General features: G+C 46.1%; 1 long non-coding RNA gene and 1 pseudogene across 37 annotated transcripts; one reads left to right on the forward strand and one right to left on the reverse strand.

Annotated features, from left to right (window-relative positions):
* LOC127920691 (dual specificity protein phosphatase 16-like) overlaps window positions 1-12758 on the forward strand; it is a 30389-nt pseudogene extending 17631 nt beyond the window's left edge.
* Window positions 12759-17405: 4647 nt separating this feature from the next.
* LOC127920692 (uncharacterized) lies at window positions 17406-19258 on the reverse strand. Of its 37 annotated transcripts, XR_008107043.1 has the most exons (7): window positions 18744-18768; window positions 18546-18685; window positions 18458-18495; window positions 18097-18419; window positions 17963-18000; window positions 17819-17839; window positions 17546-17625 (listed from the first exon to the last, which is right to left on the reverse strand). It is a non-coding gene; the product is annotated as an uncharacterized LOC127920692 (long non-coding RNA). The 37 variants fall into 37 exon arrangements; XR_008107025.1 differs by having other exon boundaries at window positions 18458-18685; XR_008107029.1 differs by lacking the exons at window positions 17546-17625; window positions 17963-18000 and adding exons at window positions 17406-17425; window positions 18027-18059 and having other exon boundaries at window positions 17819-17844; window positions 18097-18685.
* Between the last annotated feature and the right edge of the window lie 224 nt (window positions 19259-19482).

Here is a 19482-nt window from a genome sequence, read left to right on the forward strand (position 1 = left end):
GAGGAGGAGAGGCAGAGTGACGATGAGAGGATGTGAGGCATGGAATGAAAGAGGAATGAGGATGTGAATGGGAGGAATGAGGGATGACGATGAGAGATGGGTTTAGGATGAGGATGCGAATGAGGTTTTAATGAGGATGAGAGATGCATTAGATGAAAGAGGATGTGAATGGGTTTAATGAGGATGAAAGAAGGAGGAGTTTAGAGTGACGATGGAGAGAGGGAAAGAGGAGGAGAGAGGGTTTGATGAGGAGGAGAGAGGAGGGGAGAGATTCAGAGGTTGAGAGAGGCAGAGAGGAGAGAGATTGAATGGATTAAAGGCAGATGTATTTACACCCGAGAAGGAGAGAGGGAGAGTCGAAGGAGAGCGGAGGGAGAGAGGAGGAGAGAGGCAGATTCTGGACCGCTGGAGGAGAGTCCCAGATGACGATTTAAAAGAGACCTCGATCCGCTTTCTGGAGTTCCTGTCTCAAACCTCAGAGGGAGAGTTGTTTCCTGAGAGAGGAGGAAAGAGAGGAGAGCTTCAGAGTGATGAGAGAGGAGGAAAGAGGATGAGAGATGCAGAGTTGAGAGACTTCGAGAGAAGGAGAGAAGAGGGAGAGAGGGAGACACCTGTAACATTGACTTTATCGGACAGAGGAGAGGAGGAAAGAGGAGGAGAGAGGCAGAGTGACGTTGCAGTATGGAGGATTGATCCGGAGAGCTCCCAGAGTTGACTGAGAGGAGGGAAAGAGTGAGAGAGGCAGAGTGTTGAAATGAGAGAGGATCAAACTGTGTCACTCAAAGGAGGAGAGAGCAGAGGAGAGAGAGGAGGAGAGAGGAGTCCCTGTTTATTTCCCACAGAGGAAGAGTTCCTGACCCTGGATACAAGACACAGCTGTACATCCAGGAGGAAATGTTATAAAGGCAGATGGGTTCAAGAGGATGAGTGAGATGCGGAGGAGAGAGGAGGAGAGAGGCAGAGTGACGATGAGAGAGGAGGAAAGAGGAGAGAGGCAGAGTGACGATGAGAGAGGAGAGAGAGGAGAGAGGCAGAATGAGAGAGAGGAGAGAGGAGGAGAGAGGCAGAGTGACGATGAGAGAGGAGAGAGGAGGAGAGAGGCAGAGTGACGATGAGAGAGGAGAAGAGGAGGTGAAGAGGAGGAGAGAGGAGGAGAGAGGGAGTGACGATGAGAGCGGAGGAAAGAGGAGGGAGAGGCAGAGTGACGATGAAAGAGAGAGGAGAGGCAGAGGAGATGAGAGAGGCAGAGTGACGATGAGAGAGGAGGAGGAGAGGAGGAGAGAGGAGAGTGACGATGAGAGCGGAGGAAAGAGGAGGAGAGAGGCAGAGTGACGATGAAAGAGGAGAGAGGCAGAGTGACGATGAGAGAGGAGGAAAGAGGAGAGAGAGGCAGAGTGACGATGAGAGAGGAGGAAAGAGGAGGAGAGGCAGAGTGACGATGAGAGAGCGGAGGAAAGAGAGGAGGAGAGAGGCAGAGTGACGAGAGAGAGGAGGAGTGAGGCAGAGTGACGATGAGAGAGGAGGAGGAGGAGGAGAGGAGAGAGGAGGAGAGGCAGAGTGACGATGAGAGAGGAGGAAGAGAGAGCAGAGAGAGAGGAGGAGAGGAGGAGAGAGAGAGGTGAGATGAGAGCGGAGGAGAGAGGAGGAGAGAGGCAGAGTGACGATGAGAGGAGAGAGAGGAGATGGTGAGAGGAGGAGAGGAAAGAGGAGGAGAGAGGAGGAGAGAGGAGGAGAGAGGCAGAGGACGATGACGGAGGAAAGAGGAGGAGAGAGGCAGAGTGACGATGAAGAGGAGGAGGAGATGAGATTCAGAGGAGGAAAGAGGAGGTGAGGCAGAGACATTGACAATGAGAGAGGAGCTGAGGAGGAGAGCATTCAGAAAGACGATGAGAGGCAAGAGTGACGATGAGAGAGGAGAGGAGAGAGGCACCCTAGATTCAGCGGAGTCAGTTCGATGAGAGAGGAGATGCAGGTGAGGACGAGAGGCAGAGTGACGATGAGTGACGATGAGCTGAGAGCAGAGGCGATGAGAGACGATGAGTGAGGGAAGAGAGGTGGAGAGGAGGAGGAGAGAGGAGTTCAACTGAGAGGAGGTGGAGAGAGGCGGAATGGAGGCTATGAGAGAGGGGGAGTTACTGAGGACAGTATGCAGGGAGTGGTTGTTTCTGTGAGCTTGAAGAACATTTCCACATGAAGTCCTCCTGGGCTGAGTGTGAGCTTGAAGAATGGCACCCTATCCCTATATAGCCCAGGGGGCTCAGTTCAACTGTAGTGCACTTACCATGCAGGGAACGGAATGGCACCCTATCCCCTATATAGCCCAGGGGCTCAGTTCAACTGTAGTGCACTTACTATGCAGGGAACGGAATGGCACCCTATCCCTATATAGCCCAGGGGCTCAGTTCAACTGTAGTACACTTACCATGCAGGGAACGGAATGGCACCCTATCCCCTATATAGCCCAGGGGGCTCAGTTCAACTGTAGTGCACTTACCATGCAGGGAACGGAATGGCACCCTATCCCTATATAGCCCAGGGGCTCAGTTCCACTGTAGTACACTTACTATGCAGGGAACGGAATGGCACCCTATCCCTATAGCCCAGGGGGCTCAGTTCAACTGTAGTACACTTACCATGCAGGAACAGAATGGCACCCTATCCCCTATATAGCCCAGGGGCTCAGTTCAACTGTAGTACACTTACCATGCAGGGAACGGAATGGCACCCTATCCCCTATATAGCCCAGGGGGCTCAGTTCAACTGTAGTACACTTACCATGCAGGGAACGGAATGGCACCCTATCCCCTATAGCCCAGGGGCTCAGTTCCACTGTAGTACACTTACCATGCAGGGAACAGAATGGCACCCTATCCCCTATATAGCCCAGGGGGCTCAGTTCAACTGTAGTACACTTACCATGCAGGGAACGGAATGGCACCCTATCCCCTATATAGCCCAGGGGGCTCAGTTCAACTGTAGTACACTTACCATGCAGGAACGGAATGGCACCTATTATATAGCCCAGGGGGCTCAGTTCAACTGTAGTGCACTTACTATGCAGGGAACAGAATGGCACCCTATCCCTATATAGCCCAGGGGGCTCAGTTCAACTGTAGTACACTTACCATGCAGGGAACGGAATGGCACCCTATCCTATATAGCCCAGGGGCTCAGTTCAACTGTAGTACACTACTACCATGCAGGGAACGGAATGGCACCCTATCCCTATATGGCCCAGGGGCTCAGTTCAACTGTAGTGCACTTACCATGCAGGGAACAGAATGGCACCTTATATCCTATATAGCCCAGGGGCTCAGTTCAACTGTAGTGCACTTACTATGCAGGGAACGGGGTTCCGTTTAGGATGGATCCATGGACGAACAGATCTGAAGCAGAGGCTGGAGAGCCATGGGTACACAGTGCCAAGCAACTAGGACTGGGCTTGTCTGAGGGTCGGCTGGTACAGGTGGCTGGTGTGTGTGTGCGTGTGTGTGTGTCCGTGTGTGTGTGTGTGTGTCGCTGGGTGCAGAAGGCAGTGTATCAGTATTGTGTAATGGACTCAGCAGGTCAGGTTGGTCCTCTATAAATACTACTAGATAATAATGTACAACACAACCATTCAGTTTGGCTGCTGTTGCTAGGCAGGTTTAGTGTACAATATCAGAGCCTGCTTGTATTGGTTTATGGTGGTGCAGGTCTTCTTTGTGAGATTAGAGTTTGTTACGAAAGGCCTTTTTTTTTACCAATGTTTTCGTCCGAACTCTGTTAAAAAAAATACATATTCCGATTTTGACGCATCTATCATTCACACCGAAGTTTGATGTGTAACCTCTAGTATCTCTAATACAGTAACCTCTAGTATCTAATACAGTAACCTCTAGTATCTCTAATACAGTAACCTCTAGTATCTCTAATACAGTAACCTCTATCTCTAATATAGTAACCTCTAGTATCTCTAATACAGTAATCTCTAGTATCTCTAATACAGTAACCTCTAGTATCTCTAATACAGTGACCTCTAGTGTCTCTAATATAGTAACCTCTAGTATCTCTAATATAGTATCTCTAGTATCTCTAATACAGTAACCTCTAGTGTCTCTAATATAGTAACCTCTAGTATCTCTAATATAGTATCTCTAGTATCTCTAATACAGTAACCTCTAGTATCTCTAATACAGTAACCTCTAGTATCTCTAATACAGTAACCTCTAGTATCTCTAATACAGTAACCTCTAGTATCTCTAATACAGTAACCTCTAGTATCTAATACAGTAACCTCTAGTATCTCTAATACAGTAACCTCTATCTCTAATACAGTAACCTCTAGTGTCTCTAATACAGTAACCTCTAGTATCTCTAATACAGTAACCTCTAGTGTCTCTAATACAGTAACCTCTAGTGTTTCTAATACAGTAACCTCTAGTATCTAATACAGTAACCTCTATCTCTAATACAGTAACCTCTATCTCTAATACAGTAACCTCTAGTGTCTCTAATACAGTAACCTCTAGTGTCTCTAATACAGTAACCTCTAGTGTCTCTAATACAGTAACCTCTAGTGTCTCTAATACAGTAACCTCTAGTATCTCTAATACAGTAACCTCTAGTATCTCTAATACAGTAACCTCTAGTGTCTCTAATATAGTAACCTCTAGTATCTCTAATATAGTATCTCTAGTATCTCTAATACAGTAACCTCTAGTGTCTCTAATATAGTAACCTCTAGTATCTCTAATATAGTATCTCTAGTATCTCTAATACAGTAACCTCTAGTATCTCTAATACAGTAACCTCTAGTATCTCTAATACAGTAACCTCTAGTATCTCTAATACAGTAACCTCTAGTATCTCTAATACAGTAACCTCTAGTATCTAATACAGTAACCTCTATCTCTAATACAGTAACCTCTAGTGTCTCTAATACAGTAACCTCTAGTGTCTCTAATACAGTAACCTCTAGTGTCTCTAATACAGTAACCTCTAGTGTCTCTAATACAGTAACCTCTAGTGTCTCTAATACAGTAACCTCTAGTATCTCTAATACAGTAACCTCTAGTATCTCTAATACAGTAACCTCTAGTATCTCTAATACAGTAACCTCTAGTATCTCTAATACAGTAACCTCTAGTATCTCTAATACAGTAACCTCTAGTGTCTCTAATACAGTAACCTCTAGTAGTCTCTAGTAATACAGTAACCTCTAGTATCTCTAATACAGTAACCTCTAGTATCTCTAATACAGTAACCTCTAGTATCTCTAATACAGTAACCTCTAGTATCTCTAATACAGTAACCTCTAGTATCTAATACAGTAACCTCTACAGTAACCTCTAGTATCTCTAATACAGTAACCTCTAGTATCTCTAATACAGTAACCTCAGTGTCTCTAATACAGTAACCTCTGGTATCTCTAATACAGTAACCTCTAGTATCTAATTCCTCTATCTCTAATACAGTAACCTGTTCTCTAATACAGTAACCTCTGTGTCTGTCATCAGGTGTGTTTCTCAGCCTTTTCCCAGCTGTTTCCAGGTCTATGTGAATACAGGCTCTTCTGGCCACGTCCTGCCTAATGGTCCCCACCTGCCTCTCTCAGCCCTAGTATCCTGCCCCTCAACACCTCTGGGCCAACAGCATCCTGCCTCACCTCTACCTGTGGCTGTCAGAGAGTTTCGTCAGCCTCCCAACAAGGTCTATGAAGGTAAGATATACGTCCTGCCTGGTATATTATAGCATTCTAACCAGCTGTATTCCTCCCTCCTCTGCAGGAAGTGATGTGTGTAAAGCATTCTAACCAGCTGTATTCCTCCCTCCTCTGCAGGAAGTGATGTGTGTAAAGCATTCTAACCAGCTGTATTCCTCCCTCCTCTGCAGGAAGTGATGTGTGTAAAGCATTCTAACCAGCTGTATTCCTCCCTCCTCTGCAGGAAGTGATGTGTGTAAAACCATTCTAACCAGCTGTATTCCTCCCTCCTCTACAGGAAGTGATGTGTGTAAAACCATTCTAACCAGCTGTATTCCTCCCTCCTCTACAGGAAGTGATGTGTGTAAAACCATTCTAACTAGCTGTATTCCTCCCTCCTCTGCAGGAAGTGATGTGTGTAAAACCATTCTAACTAGCTGTATTCCTCCCTCCTCTACAGGAAGTGATGTGTGTAAAGCATTCTAACCAGCTGTATTCCTCCCTCCTCTACAGGAAGTGATGTGTGTAAAGCATTCTAACCAGCTGTATTCCTCCCTCCTCTGCAGGAAGTGATGTGTGTAAAGCATTCTAACCAGCTGTATTCCTCCCTCCTCTGCAGGAAGTGATGTGTGTAAAACCATTCTAACCAGCTGTATTCCTCCCTCCTCTACAGGAAGTGATGTGTGTAAAGCATTCTAACCAGCTGTATTCCTCCCTCCTCTGCAGGAAGTGATGTGTGTAAAGCATTCTAACCAGCTGTATTCCTCCCTCCTCTACAGGAAGTGATGTGTGTAAAGCATTCTAACCAGCTGTATTCCTCCCTCCTCTACAGGAAGTGATGTGTGTAAAGCATTCTAACCAGCTGTATTCCTCCCTCCTCTGCAGGAAGTGATGTGTGTAAAATAATTCTAACCAGCTGTATTCCTCCCTCCTCTGCAGGAAGTGATGTGTGTAAAGCATTCTAACCAGCTGTATTCCTCCCTCCTCTACAGGAAGTGATGTGTGTAAAGCATTCTAACCAGCTGTATTCCTCCCTCCTCTGCAGGAAGTGATGTGTGTAAAGCATTCTAACCAGCTGTATTCCTCCCTCCTCTGCAGGAAGTGATGCAGCAGAATGAGATAACCACGTCCTGAATGCCAGTAACACATGTCCCAAACCAGACTACATCCCTGAGTCTCACTTCCTGTGTAAAAGCATTCTAACCAGCTGTATTCCTCCCTCCTCTGCAGGAAGTGATGCAGCAGAATGAGATAGCGTACGTCCTGAATGCCAGTAACACATGTCCCAAACCGGACTACATCCCGAGTCTCACTTCCTGTGTAAAAGCATTCTAACCAGCTGTATTCCTCCCTCCTCTGCAGGAAGTGATGCAGCAGAATGAGATAGCGTACGTCCTGAATGCCAGTAACACATGTCCCAAACCAGACTACATCCCCGAGTCTCACTTCCTGTGTAAAAGCATTCTAACCAGCTGTATTCCTCCCTCCTCTGCAGGAAGTGATGCAGCAGAATGAGAAAGCGTACGTCCTGAATGCCAGTAACACATGTCCCAAACCAGACTACATCCCCGAGTCTCACTTCCTGTGAAAGCATTCAACGACAGCTTCTGTGAGAAGATCCCTCCCCTGGTTAGACAGTGATGTAGTAAAGCATTCATAACCAGGTAGGCCAAAGCCTCCAACAGCCTGTGTGCTGGTCCACTGTCTGGCTGGCATCTCCCGCTCGGTAAAACCATCGCTAACCAGCTGTACATCCTCCCTCCTCTACAGGAAGTGTCACTAAAGCAAGCTAACCAGTGAGATGATTGAACCCTGTAGGACCATAATAAGGATTGACAGGTGAGATGATTCTAACCAGCTGTATTCCCATAATAAGGATTTACAGGTGAGATGATGTCCCAAACATGAGATGATTGTCTCACCCATAAAAGCATTTACAGGTGAGATGTATTCCCCCTAGGACCATAATAAGTGATTTACAGGTGAGATGATTGAACCCTGTAGGACCATAATAAAATTTACATTGAGATGATTGAACCCTGTCTCATTACATTACATTTACATTTACATTTCAGTATGTCCCAAACCAGACTTATCCAGAGGACTTACAAGTGATGCATTCACCTTATGACATAACCAGTGGAACTCCTCACTTTACAATAGTGCATCTAAACCAGGTGAGAAGGATTACCAGCTTTATCCTATCCTCTAGGAAGTGATGCAGGTGGGAGTAGGTGTCTCCGGAAGGTGGTGATTGACTCCGCTCCTCCCTGCAGGAAGTGATGTGTGTAAAGTGCATTCTAACCAGCTGTGGGGAGCCCTCTGCAGGAAGTGACAGTGTGAATGCCAGTAACACATTCCCAAACTGGGCTGAGCAGGGTGAACTGTACTTCCTCAGTGGTCCTCTACAGGCGACATGGTGTAAAAGATCTAACCCAGTGCCCTCTGTTTGGGTGTAAAGTGATCAGAGCCTGTAGGTACTGAGGTGCCGTTACAGGTGAGTGAACCAGACTACAGCAAGCACCATGCATTCTAACCAGCTGTATTCTTCAACTACAGGAAGCCAGTGGACCAGCTGAGGAGCGGGGTGACATGAAGTGACTTGGGAAGCATTGAACACCAGTATTCCTCCCTCGTCTCAGGAAGATGATTGTTGTAGCATTTAACCAGGCACAGGCAGGAAGTGAGCCCAGCCATAACAGCAGTAATCAGAAAAGGAGATAACAAGTGGAAGTGATGCAGAACCTGCGCCATAATAAGGATTTCCTGTGTGAGCATTCTAACCAGCTGTATTCCTCCCCTCTACAGGAAGTGATGTTGTAGAGCATGAACCAGCTGTACGGGCCACCTCCTTGCAGGATGTTAGGTGATGATTGTAACAGCATGTTAACCAGGATACAGGTGAGTGATTGAACCTCTGTAGGAGGAGGATAGAGGCCAAAGCCTCCCTCTGTGTGCTCCCACAATGGAGTTGTTCTTAGGACCGTGATTTACGAGATCATGGAACAGGGGCAGTGATTGATGGAGGACCCATAAAAGCATTTACCTGAGTATTGCCTGTAGGACCTTCAGGATTTACAGGTGAGATGATTGAACCCGTAGGACCATAATAAGGATTTACACTGATATGTCTGTAAGACATTTACAGGTGATGATTCACCACCTGGTCCATAATAAGGAATTTATTGGTGAGATGCATTGAACCCTGTAGGACCATAATGAGGAAGTGACAGGTGAGATGATTGAACCAGCTGTATAGACGAGAATAAGGAAGTACAGGTGAGAACAGAGCCCTGGGGACACCAGTAATAAGGCGTTACAGGTGAGATGATTGAACCCCACCATGGTAAGGACCTACAGGTGAGATGCGTGACCCTGTAGGACCATAATAAGGAACTACAGGTGAGATGTATTGAGTAGGAGGATCTACATGTGATGATTGAATGTAGGACCATAGCCGGAGGTCTGAGATGATTGAACAGAGGTCCCAAAGTAAGATTTACAGGTGAGATGATTTCCTGTAGATACCATAAAAGCATTTACAGGTGAGCTGATTGAACCCTGTAGGACCTGATTAAGGATTTACAGGAAGTGATTGAACCCATAATGAGATTTACAGCGTGAGATGATTGAACCTGAAGGACCACGTCAATGATTTACAGGTGAGATGATTGAAATCCCTGTAGGACCATAATAAGATTTACAGGTGAGATGATTGAACCCTGTAGGACCATAATAAGGATTTACAGGTGATGATTGAACCCTGTAGTTATAATAATTACCCCTGAGATCTTGAACCTCTAGGTTTAATAAGCTCTTACAGGTGAGATGAACCCTGTAGGACCATCTCTAAGGATTTACAGGTGAGATGTTGACCCTCTGGGTTTTAGGACTCTGTAAGGATTTACAGGTGAGATGATTGAACCCTTACCAAATGATTTACAGGTGAGATGATTTCCCAACTCTAATAAAGGATTTACAGGTGAGATGTCTGAACTGATGTCCCATAATGATTTACAGGTGAGATGATTAAACCCTGTAGGACCATAATAAGGATTTACAGGTGAGATGATTGAACCCTGTAACAACCATAATAAGGATTTACAGGTGAGATGATTGAACCCTGTAGGACCATAATAAGGATTTACAGGTGAGATGATTGAACCCTGTAGGACCATAATAAGGATTTACAGGTGAGATGATTCCCCTGTAGGACCCATAATAAGGATTTACAGGTGAGATGATTGAACCCTGTAGGACCATACCCAGTGTGTTTACAGGTGAGATGATGTGAACCCTGCTTATGGTTTTGACCACTGTCAACAACCCTCAGGTCCCATGTTCTCTATAGTTATAAAGGATACCCCCTCTTCCAGTCTTGACCCTCTAATGAACCCAACTCTGTAACAACCCAGTGATGTAACTCTATAGTGTATAAATGACCCCTGATCTTGACCCTCTAGGTTTTGTCACAACTCTGTAACACCCTGTGTGTCTCTATAGTTATAAATGTACCCTGTCTTGACATGACCCTAGGTTTTAAACTCTGTAACAACCCAGTGTGTCTCTAAGGATTATAACATGTCCCCTGTCTTGACCCTCTAGGTTCACAGGTGACTCTGATTGAACCCTGTGTGTCTCTATGACCATAATAAGGATTTACATGATTGACCCCTGTCTTGACCCTCTAGGGATTTACAGGTGACCCTGATTGAACCCTGTGTGTCTCTATAGATTTACAGGTATAAGATGATTGACCCTGTAGGACCATAATGACCCTGATTTACAGGTCAGATGACCCTGTAACAACTGTGTGACCATCTATAGTGTATAATGATGACCCCTGATTAACCCTGTAGGTTTCCCAACCCTGTAACACCCAGTGTGTCTCTATAGTTATAAATGACCTTCCTGTCTTGACCCTCAGGTTTTCCCAACTCTGTAACAACTTCCAGTGTGTCTCTATAGTTATAAATGACCCTGTCTTGACCCTCTAGGTTTTCCCAACTCTGTAACAACCCAGTGTGTCTCTATATTATACAATGACCCCTGTCTTGACCCTCTAGGATTAACACCAACTCTGTAACAACCCAGTGTGTCTCTATAGTTATAAATGACCCCTGTCTTGACCCTCTAGGTTTTCCCAACTCTGTAACAACCCAGTGTGTCTCTACTGATGTCCTGTGTTACAGTTATAAATGACCCCTGTCTTGACCCTCTAGGTTTTCCCAACTCTGTAACAACCCAGTGTGTCTCTATAGTTATAAATGTCCCCTGTCTTGACCCTCTAGGTTTTCCCAACTCTGTAACAACCCAGTGTGTCTCTATAGTTATAAATGACCCCTGTCTTGACCCTCTAGGTTTTCCCAACTCTGTAACAACCCAGTGTGTCTCTACTGATGTCCTGTGTGTTTCTGTCTTTCCTCTCCAGGTTCGTGAAGGAGAAGAGACCCACCATCTCTCCTAACTTCAACTTCCTGGGTCAGCTGCTGGACTTTGAGAAGAAGATCACGACTCCTGGAAGGTCGGAGATCAGAGAAACCACCGGGGTCAACCCCTCTCCTCTCCTCCACCCCCCACTAGAGCACGACCCCCCTAACCCTACCCCCAGCCTCCCAGACCCTGCCTTGGCCTTGCTGGAGCCCCTGACCCTGCCGTGTGTCCTGGCCCCCTGGCCTCCAGAGGAGAGGCTCCTGGCCCAGGCTCTCCAGGGGCTCCAAGGTCTTCAGCTGGACCAGGGGACGGAGGACAGCGCTGCCCGGCTGAAAAGGTCCTTCTCTCTGGACATCAAGTCGTACAGGGAGCCAGGAGGCTGCAGCAGCGCCCCCATGAGGCCGTACCCCCACCCTACATCCCACCCCGGAGCCCAGGAGTATTATAACCCATCCGTGAGCTTCAAGGAGCCTGCAGGGAAACCGTATCAGTTCTCTCCTGTGAAGGAGATGTCAGAGCAGTCTACACCTGAGCCGAGCCCTGACAAGGAGCAGGACGACGGTCCCGCAGACCCTGCTGCTACGTCTGCAGCTCCCACTGCTGCTCCTGTCGTCTCCACCACAACCAGCACCACTACCACCTCCAACCAGCCCAGCATGAAGCAGCCCAGCCAGGCTAAGCCTCCTCCACCTCCCCTCTCCTGTTCCCAGCAGCTCCACCGTAGTGGCAGTATGGAGGAGAGCTCTAACAACACCCCTCACACCACCGGCTTCCTGTTCGGCCTATCGCGTTCCCAGCAGCACCTGTCCAAGCCCGCCCTAACCTAGGCTCCGCCCTGAAGGGCTGGCACTCTGACATCCTATTGGGTCCCGTCACCGTGTCGTCGGGGGATGGTACCTCTCCGAGTCACACCACTTCTACTCCACCTCCGCCATCTTGGGAGGCGGGGCTAACATTCTGGGGGTGGCAGCGTGGCGGCGTACAGCGTGAGTCAGGGGTTGGAGGAGGTGCGGCGCGGGCGGCAGAGGAGCGGCGACCACGGGGACTCACGGAGGAGCTGGCACGAGGAGAGCACCTTGGAGAAGCAGCTGAAGAGCCGGAGCTGTCAGATGGAACTCGGAGACAGGATGAGAGGAGGAGGCGAGACTAGATCCAGGGAGGAGATGGGGAGTCACAGCAGCTTCTCAGGAAGCATGGAGGTCATAGAGGTGTCCTGAGAGGGACATTCAATATGGCCTCCAGGCCACCCCTTACGGAATCATTGATTTGAATGGAGACGTCCGTTCTAGGGAGTATAACCTCCTCAGATCAGACCCATGTTGAGGGGAAAGACTTGTTATGGACCCATCTTATTGTCCCACTAGGGACTTGAACCTTGAACTGATCTAAGCGGCTCTATGTGTACTTGTGTCGCGACAGTTGGCATTAATGTAGTTGAACTTTGACCTGGAAGCAGAAAGCAGCTGTGTGACGATGATGAATGTGATGAAGAGGTGAACTCTGAGAGGACTGAGTCTTTGGTTTGGATGAGTGTTCATCGTTTTCATTTATTTCTGAATGTTGATGATCGTCGTCAAGGAGCAGTAGATGTCTGTCTGACGTTGGATTCATGGAGCTTTTATGAAGCCGTATGAAGTCTTTATGAAGCTTATGAAGTCTTATGAAGCCTTATGAAGTCTTTATGAAGTCTTATGAAGTCTTATGAAGCCTTATGAAGTCTTTATGAAGTCTTTATGAAGTCTTTATGAAGTCTTTATGAAGCCTTATGAAGTCTTTATGAAGCCTTATGAAGTCTCTATGAAGCCTTATGAAGTCTTTATGAAGCCTTATGAAGTCTCTTATGAAGTCTTTATGAAGCCTTATGAAGTCTTTATGAAGCCTTATGAAGTCTTTATGAAGCCTTATGAAGTCTTTATGAAGCCTTATGAAGTCTTTATGAAGCCTTAAGAAGTCTTTATGAAGTCTTTATGAAGTCTTTATGAAGTCTTTATGAAGTCTTATGAAGTCTCTATGAAGCCTTATGAAGTCTTTATGAAGCCTTATGAAGTCTTTATGAAGTCTTTATGAAGTCTTTATGAAGCTTTATGAAGTCTTTATGAAGCCTTATGAAGTCTTTATGAAGCTTTATGAAGCCTTATGAAGTCTTTATGAAGCCTTATGAAGTCTTTATGAAGTCTTATGAAGTCTTTATGAAGCCTTATGAAGTCTTTATGAAGTCTTATGAAGTCTTTATGAAGTCTTTATGAAGCCTTATGAAGTCTTTATGAAGCCTTATGAAGTCTTTATGAAGCCTTATGAAGTCTTTATGAAGTCTTATGAAGTCTTTATGAAGTCTTTATGAAGCCTTAAGAAGTCTTTATGAAGTCTTTATGAAGCCTTATGAAGTCTTTATGAAGCCTTATGAAGTCTTTCTGAAGTCTTTGTGAAGCTTTATGAAGTCTCTATGAAGCCTTAAGAATTCTTTATGAAGCCTTATGAAGTATTTATGAAGCCTTATGAAGTATTTATGAAGCCTTATGAAGTCTTTATGAAGCCTTATGAAGTCTCTATGAAGCCTTAAGAAGTCTCTATGAAGTCTTTATGAAGTCTTTATGAAGCCTTATGAAGTCTTTATGAAGCCTTATGAAGTCTTTATGAAGCTTTATGAAGTCTCTATGAAGTCTTAAGAAGTCTCTATGAAGTCTTTATGAAGCCTTATGAAGTCTTTATGAAGCCTTAAGAAGTCTCTATGAAGCCTTATGAAGTCTTATGAAGCCTTATGAAGTCTTTATGAAGCCTTAAGAATTCTCTATGAAGCCTTATGAAATCTTTATGAAGCCTTATGAAGTCTTTATGAAGCCTTATGAAGTATTTATGAAGCCTTATGAAGTATTTATGAAGCCTTAAGAAGTCTTTATGAAGCCTTTATGAAGCCTTAAGAAGTCTTTATGAAGCCTTATGAAGTCTTTATGAAGCCTTATGAAGTCTTTATGAAGCCTTATGAAGTCTTTATGAAGCTTAAGAATTCTTATGAATGTCTTTATGAAGCCTTATGAAGTATTTATGAAGCCTTATGAAGTCTTTATGAAGCCTTATGAAGTCTTTATGAAGCCTTGATAGCCCTGTGTCAAATCATCCAATACCTCACACATCCAAATTAGAGGCTTTTCCTGTTCCTCTGTCTTCTTCTGATTGACACCAAATCTCAGGTCTTATTTGAGCAGCAAGAAAAGATGCTGGAACAACTGAACAGTCTTAACAGTTATGAACAGCTTATGAACAGTTTATGAACAGCTTTAACAGTTCCTATGAAGCCTATGAACAGTTCTTTATGAAGCCAGTTATGAACAGTTCTATGACGAGACAGATACCGAACAGTTCCTTATGACAGATCTTTATGAACCTTATGAAACAGTTCCCAAACAGCTACCGAACAGTTATGAAGTCTTTTGAACAGTTATGAACAGCCTTTTCCCGAACAGTTACCGAACAGCCTCCCGAACAGTTATGAACAGTTCTTTATGACAGCTATGAGCAGTTATGACAGCTACCGAACAGTTCCCTTTAACAGCTCCCGAACAGTTCTTTAACAGCTATGAACAGCTACCGAACAGTTTATGAACAGCTACCGAACAGTTATGAACAGCTACCGAACAGTTCCCGAACAGATACCGAACAGTTCCCATGACAGCCCGAACAGCTTTATGGAACAGTTCCCGAACAGTTCCGATGAAGCTTAACAGTTCCCGAACAGCTATGAAGCAGTTTATGAACAGTTCCCGAACATTTATGAACAGCCTTATGAAGTTCCCAAACAGTTATGAACAGCTACCGAACAGTTTCCGAACAGTTCCCGAACAGCTATGAACAGCTATGAACAGTTCCCAAACAGTTATGAACAGCTTTACCGAACAGCTACCGGACAGTTCCCGAACAGTTCCCGAACAGCTACCGAACAGTTCCCGAACAGTTTCCGAACAGCTATGAACAGCTACCGAACATTTATGAAGCCTTAAGAAGTCTTTATGAACAGTTCCTTTATGAACTTTATGAACCTTATGAACAGCTTTATGAAGCTATGAAGCTCTATGAACAGCTCCCGAACAGCTCTATGAAGAACAGCCTTATGAACAGTTCCCGAACAGCTCCCGAACAGCTGAACAGTCTCCCGAACAGCCCGAACAGTTCTAACAGCTCAGTTTATGAAGCCTTATGAAGTCAGTACCCCAGGTCTTTAGGTTCGAAGCCTTATGAAGAACGGGATCAGAGATCCATGATAGTAAATCAGTTCCAAACAGCTAAATATGATACATTATTAGAGGTGAGTTGTGTAATGTTCCTCTGTCTTGTAATGACTGATACCTGTGGTAAATCTCAGGTCTTATTTGATACCAGCAAGAAAAGATGACTGAACAGGTACTGAACAGTAATCCTGAACAGTTCCGAACAGCTGATACCGAACAGCTCCTGTGGTAACAGGAACAGCTAATGAACAGATACCGAACAGAATACCAAACAGCTGAACCTGTGGTAACAGTTCCCGAACAGTTCCCGAACAGTGGTAAAGGAACAGTCCTGAACAGCTAAGGAACAGTAATGAACAGATACCTGAACAGGTAAAGGAACAGTAATGAACAGATACCTGTGGTAAAGGAACAGCTAATGAACAGTTCCTGTGGTAAAGGAATGATGTAATGAACAGATACCTGTGGTAAAGGAATGAGTACCGAACAGATACCGAACAGCTACCGAACAGTTGACTGAACCTGTGGAACAGAATCCCGTAAACAGTACCTGTAAAGGAATGAACAGCTGATACCTGTGGTAAAGGAACAGTTGACTGATACCTGTGGTAGAGCATGATGTAATGCTGATACCAGGGTTGTAGGAATGATGTAATGACTGATACCTGAAATAAAAATGATGTAATGACTGATACCTGTGGATTAAAGGCTAAATGATGATAATGACTTAACCTGTGGTTGAATGATGTTTTGACTGATACCTGTGGTAAAGGAATGATGTAATGACTGATACCTGTGGTAAAGGAATGATGTAATGACTGATACCTGTGGTAAAGGAATGATGTAATGACTGATACCTGTGGTAAAGGAATGATGTAATGACTGATACCTGTGGTAAAGGAATGATGTAATGACTGATACCTGTGGTAAAGGAATGATGTAATGACTGATACCTGTGGTAAAGGAATGATGTAATGACTGATACCTGTGGTAAAGGAATGATGTAATGACTGATACCTGTGGTAAAGGAATGATGTAATGACTGATACCTGTGGTAAAGGAATGATGTAATGACTGATACCTGTGGTAAAGGAATGATGTAATGACTGATACCTGTGGTAAAGGAATGATGTAATGACTGATACCTGTGGTAAAGGAATGATGTAATGACTGATACCTGTGGTAAAGGAATGATGTAATGACTGATACCTGTGGTAAAGGAATGATGTAATGACTGATACCTGTGGTAAAGGAATGATGTAATGACTGATACCTGTGGTAAAGGAATGATGTAATGACTGATACCTGTGGTAAAGGAATGATGTAATGACTGATACCTGTGGTAAAGGAATGATGTAATGACTGATACCTGTGGTAAAGGAATGATGTAATGACTGATACCTGTGGTAAAGGAATGATGTAATGACTGATACCTGTGGTAAAGGAATGATGTAATGACTGATACCTGTGGTAAAGGAATGATGTAATGACTGATACCTGTGGTAAAGGAATGATGTAATGACTGATACCTGTGGTAAAGGAATGATGTAATGACTGATACCTGTGGTAAAGGAATGATGTAATGACTGATACCTGTGGTAAAGGAATGATGTAATGACTGATACCTGTGGTAAAGGAATGATGTAATGACTGATACCTGTGGTAAAGGAATGATGTAATGACTGATACCTGTGGTAAAGGAATGATGTAATGACTGATACCTGTGGTAAAGGAATGATGTAATGACTGATACCTGTGGTAAAGGAATGATGTAATGACTGATACCTGTGGTAAAGAATGATGTAATGATGATACCTGTGGTAAAGGAATGATGTAATGACTGATACCTGTGGTAAAGGAATGATGTAATGACTGATACCAGTGGTAAAGGAATGATGTAATGACTGACCTGTGGTAAAGGAATGATGTAATGACTGATACCTGTGGTAAAGGAATGATGTAATGACTGATACCTGTGGTAAAGGAATGACCCTGTGAGACCAATGACCTGATACCAGTGGTGACCAGAAAGGACCAGTGGATGACCTAATGAACCCCTGACCTGACCAGTGGTCCTGACCCAGACCTGAGACCCTGTAAAGCCCTGACCTGAGACCAGTGGTCCTGACCCAGACCTGAACCCTGACCTGAGACCAGTGGTCTGATGTAATGACCTGAACCTTCCTGAGACCAGTGATGTAACCCTGACCTGAGGACCAGTGGTCCTGACCCAGACCTGAACCCTGACCTGAGACCAGTGGTCCTGACCCAGACCTGAACCCTGACCTGAGACCAGTGGTCCTGATCCCAGACCTGACCTTGTCCTGAGACCAGTGGTCCCTGACCCCCTGAACCCTGACCTGACCAGTGGCCCTGACCCAGACCTGAACCCTGACCTGACCTGAGACCAGTGGTCCCATCCCAGACCTGAACCTTGTCCTGAGACCAGTGGTCCTGATCCCTGACCTGAGACCTTGACCTGAGACCAGTGGTCCTGACCCTGACCTGAGACCAGTGGTCCCATCCCAGACCTGAACCCTGACCTGAGACCAGACCAGTGGACCTGAGACCAGTGGTGACCTGACCCTGACCTGAGACCAGTGGTCCTGACCCAGACCTGAACCTGACCTGAGACCAGTGGTCCTGACCCAGACCTGAACCCTGACCTGAGACCAGTGAACCCTGACCTGAGACCAGTGGTCCTGACCCAGACCTGAACCCTGACCTGAGACCAGTGGTCCTGACCCTGACCTGAACCTGACCTGAGACCAGTGGTCCTGACCCTGACCTGAACCCTGACCTGAGACCAGTGGTCCTGACCCTGACCTGAACCCTGACCTGAGACCAGTGGTCCTGACCCAGACCTGAACCCTGACCTGAGACCAGTGGTCCTGACCCTGACCTGAACCCTGACCTGAGACCAGTGGTCCTGACCCAGACCTGAGACCAGTGGTCCTGACCCAGACCTGAACCCTGACCTGAGACCAGTGGTCCTGACCCAGACCTGAACCCTGACCTGAGACCAGTGGTCCTGACCCAGACCTGAACCCTGACCTGAGACCAGTGGTCCTGACCCAGACCTGAACCCTGACCTGATACCAGTGGTCCTGACCCAGACCTGAACCCTGACCTGAGACCAGTGGTCCTGACCCAGACCTGAACCCTGACCTGAGACCAGTGGTCCTGACCCAGACCTGAACCCTGACCTGAGACCAGTGGTCCTGACCCAGACCTGAACCCTGACCTGAGACCAGTGGTCCTGACCCAGACCTGAACCCTGACCTGAGACCAGTGGTCCTGACCCAGACCTGAACCCTGACCTGAGACCAGTGGTCCTGACCCTGACCTGAGACCAGTGGTCCTGACCCAGACCTGAACCCTGACCTGAGACCAGTGGTCCAGACATGAACCCTGACCTGAGACCAGTGGTTGACCTGAAGCCCTGACCTGGACCAGTGGTGTGAGAGACCTGAACCCTGACCTGGGGTTGTTGGTCCTGTGACCCAGAATGAACCCTGTTTTACAACAGACAAGTGGTCATTTGGATGAAGCTGATAAGCAGTAGATGTATGTTGACCCTAAACCTGAAAAAGGTAGACCATGTGGTTTACCTAACCTGACACGCTGACTTTAACCTGTGATTCCTGATCCCAGACATGAATGTCCAGGAACCTGAGACCAGTACAGGCCTGGAACAACCCTTACAGTATGAAGCCCAGCACCTCTGAGACTACAGTTGGTCCTGAACCCTGACCTGAGCCCTCTACAGTTGACATGGTCTATGGTTGAACCCTGACCTACAGTTGGTCTACCTGAACCCTGACCTGAGACCAGTGGTCCTGAACCCAGACCTGAACCCTGACCTGAGTCCAGTGGTTGAACCCAGACCTGAACCCTGACCTGATTACCAGTGGTCCTGCCCAGACCTGAACCCTGCCCTAGCCCTCTACAGTGGTCCTGACCCAGACCTGAACCCTGCCTCTAGCCCTGACAGTGAACCTGGTCTATGGTTGAACCCTGCCTCTAGCCCTCTACAGTTGACATGGTCTACCCAGTTGAACCCTGCCTCTAGACTACAGTTATGATGGTCTATTTGAACCCTGAAACCCTGACCTAAGACCAGTGGTTGAACCCTGACCTGAG

Source organism: Oncorhynchus keta, unplaced genomic scaffold (assembly GCF_023373465.1).
Source record: "Oncorhynchus keta strain PuntledgeMale-10-30-2019 unplaced genomic scaffold, Oket_V2 Un_contig_20281_pilon_pilon, whole genome shotgun sequence".
Classification (NCBI taxonomy): domain Eukaryota; kingdom Metazoa; phylum Chordata; class Actinopteri; order Salmoniformes; family Salmonidae; genus Oncorhynchus; species Oncorhynchus keta.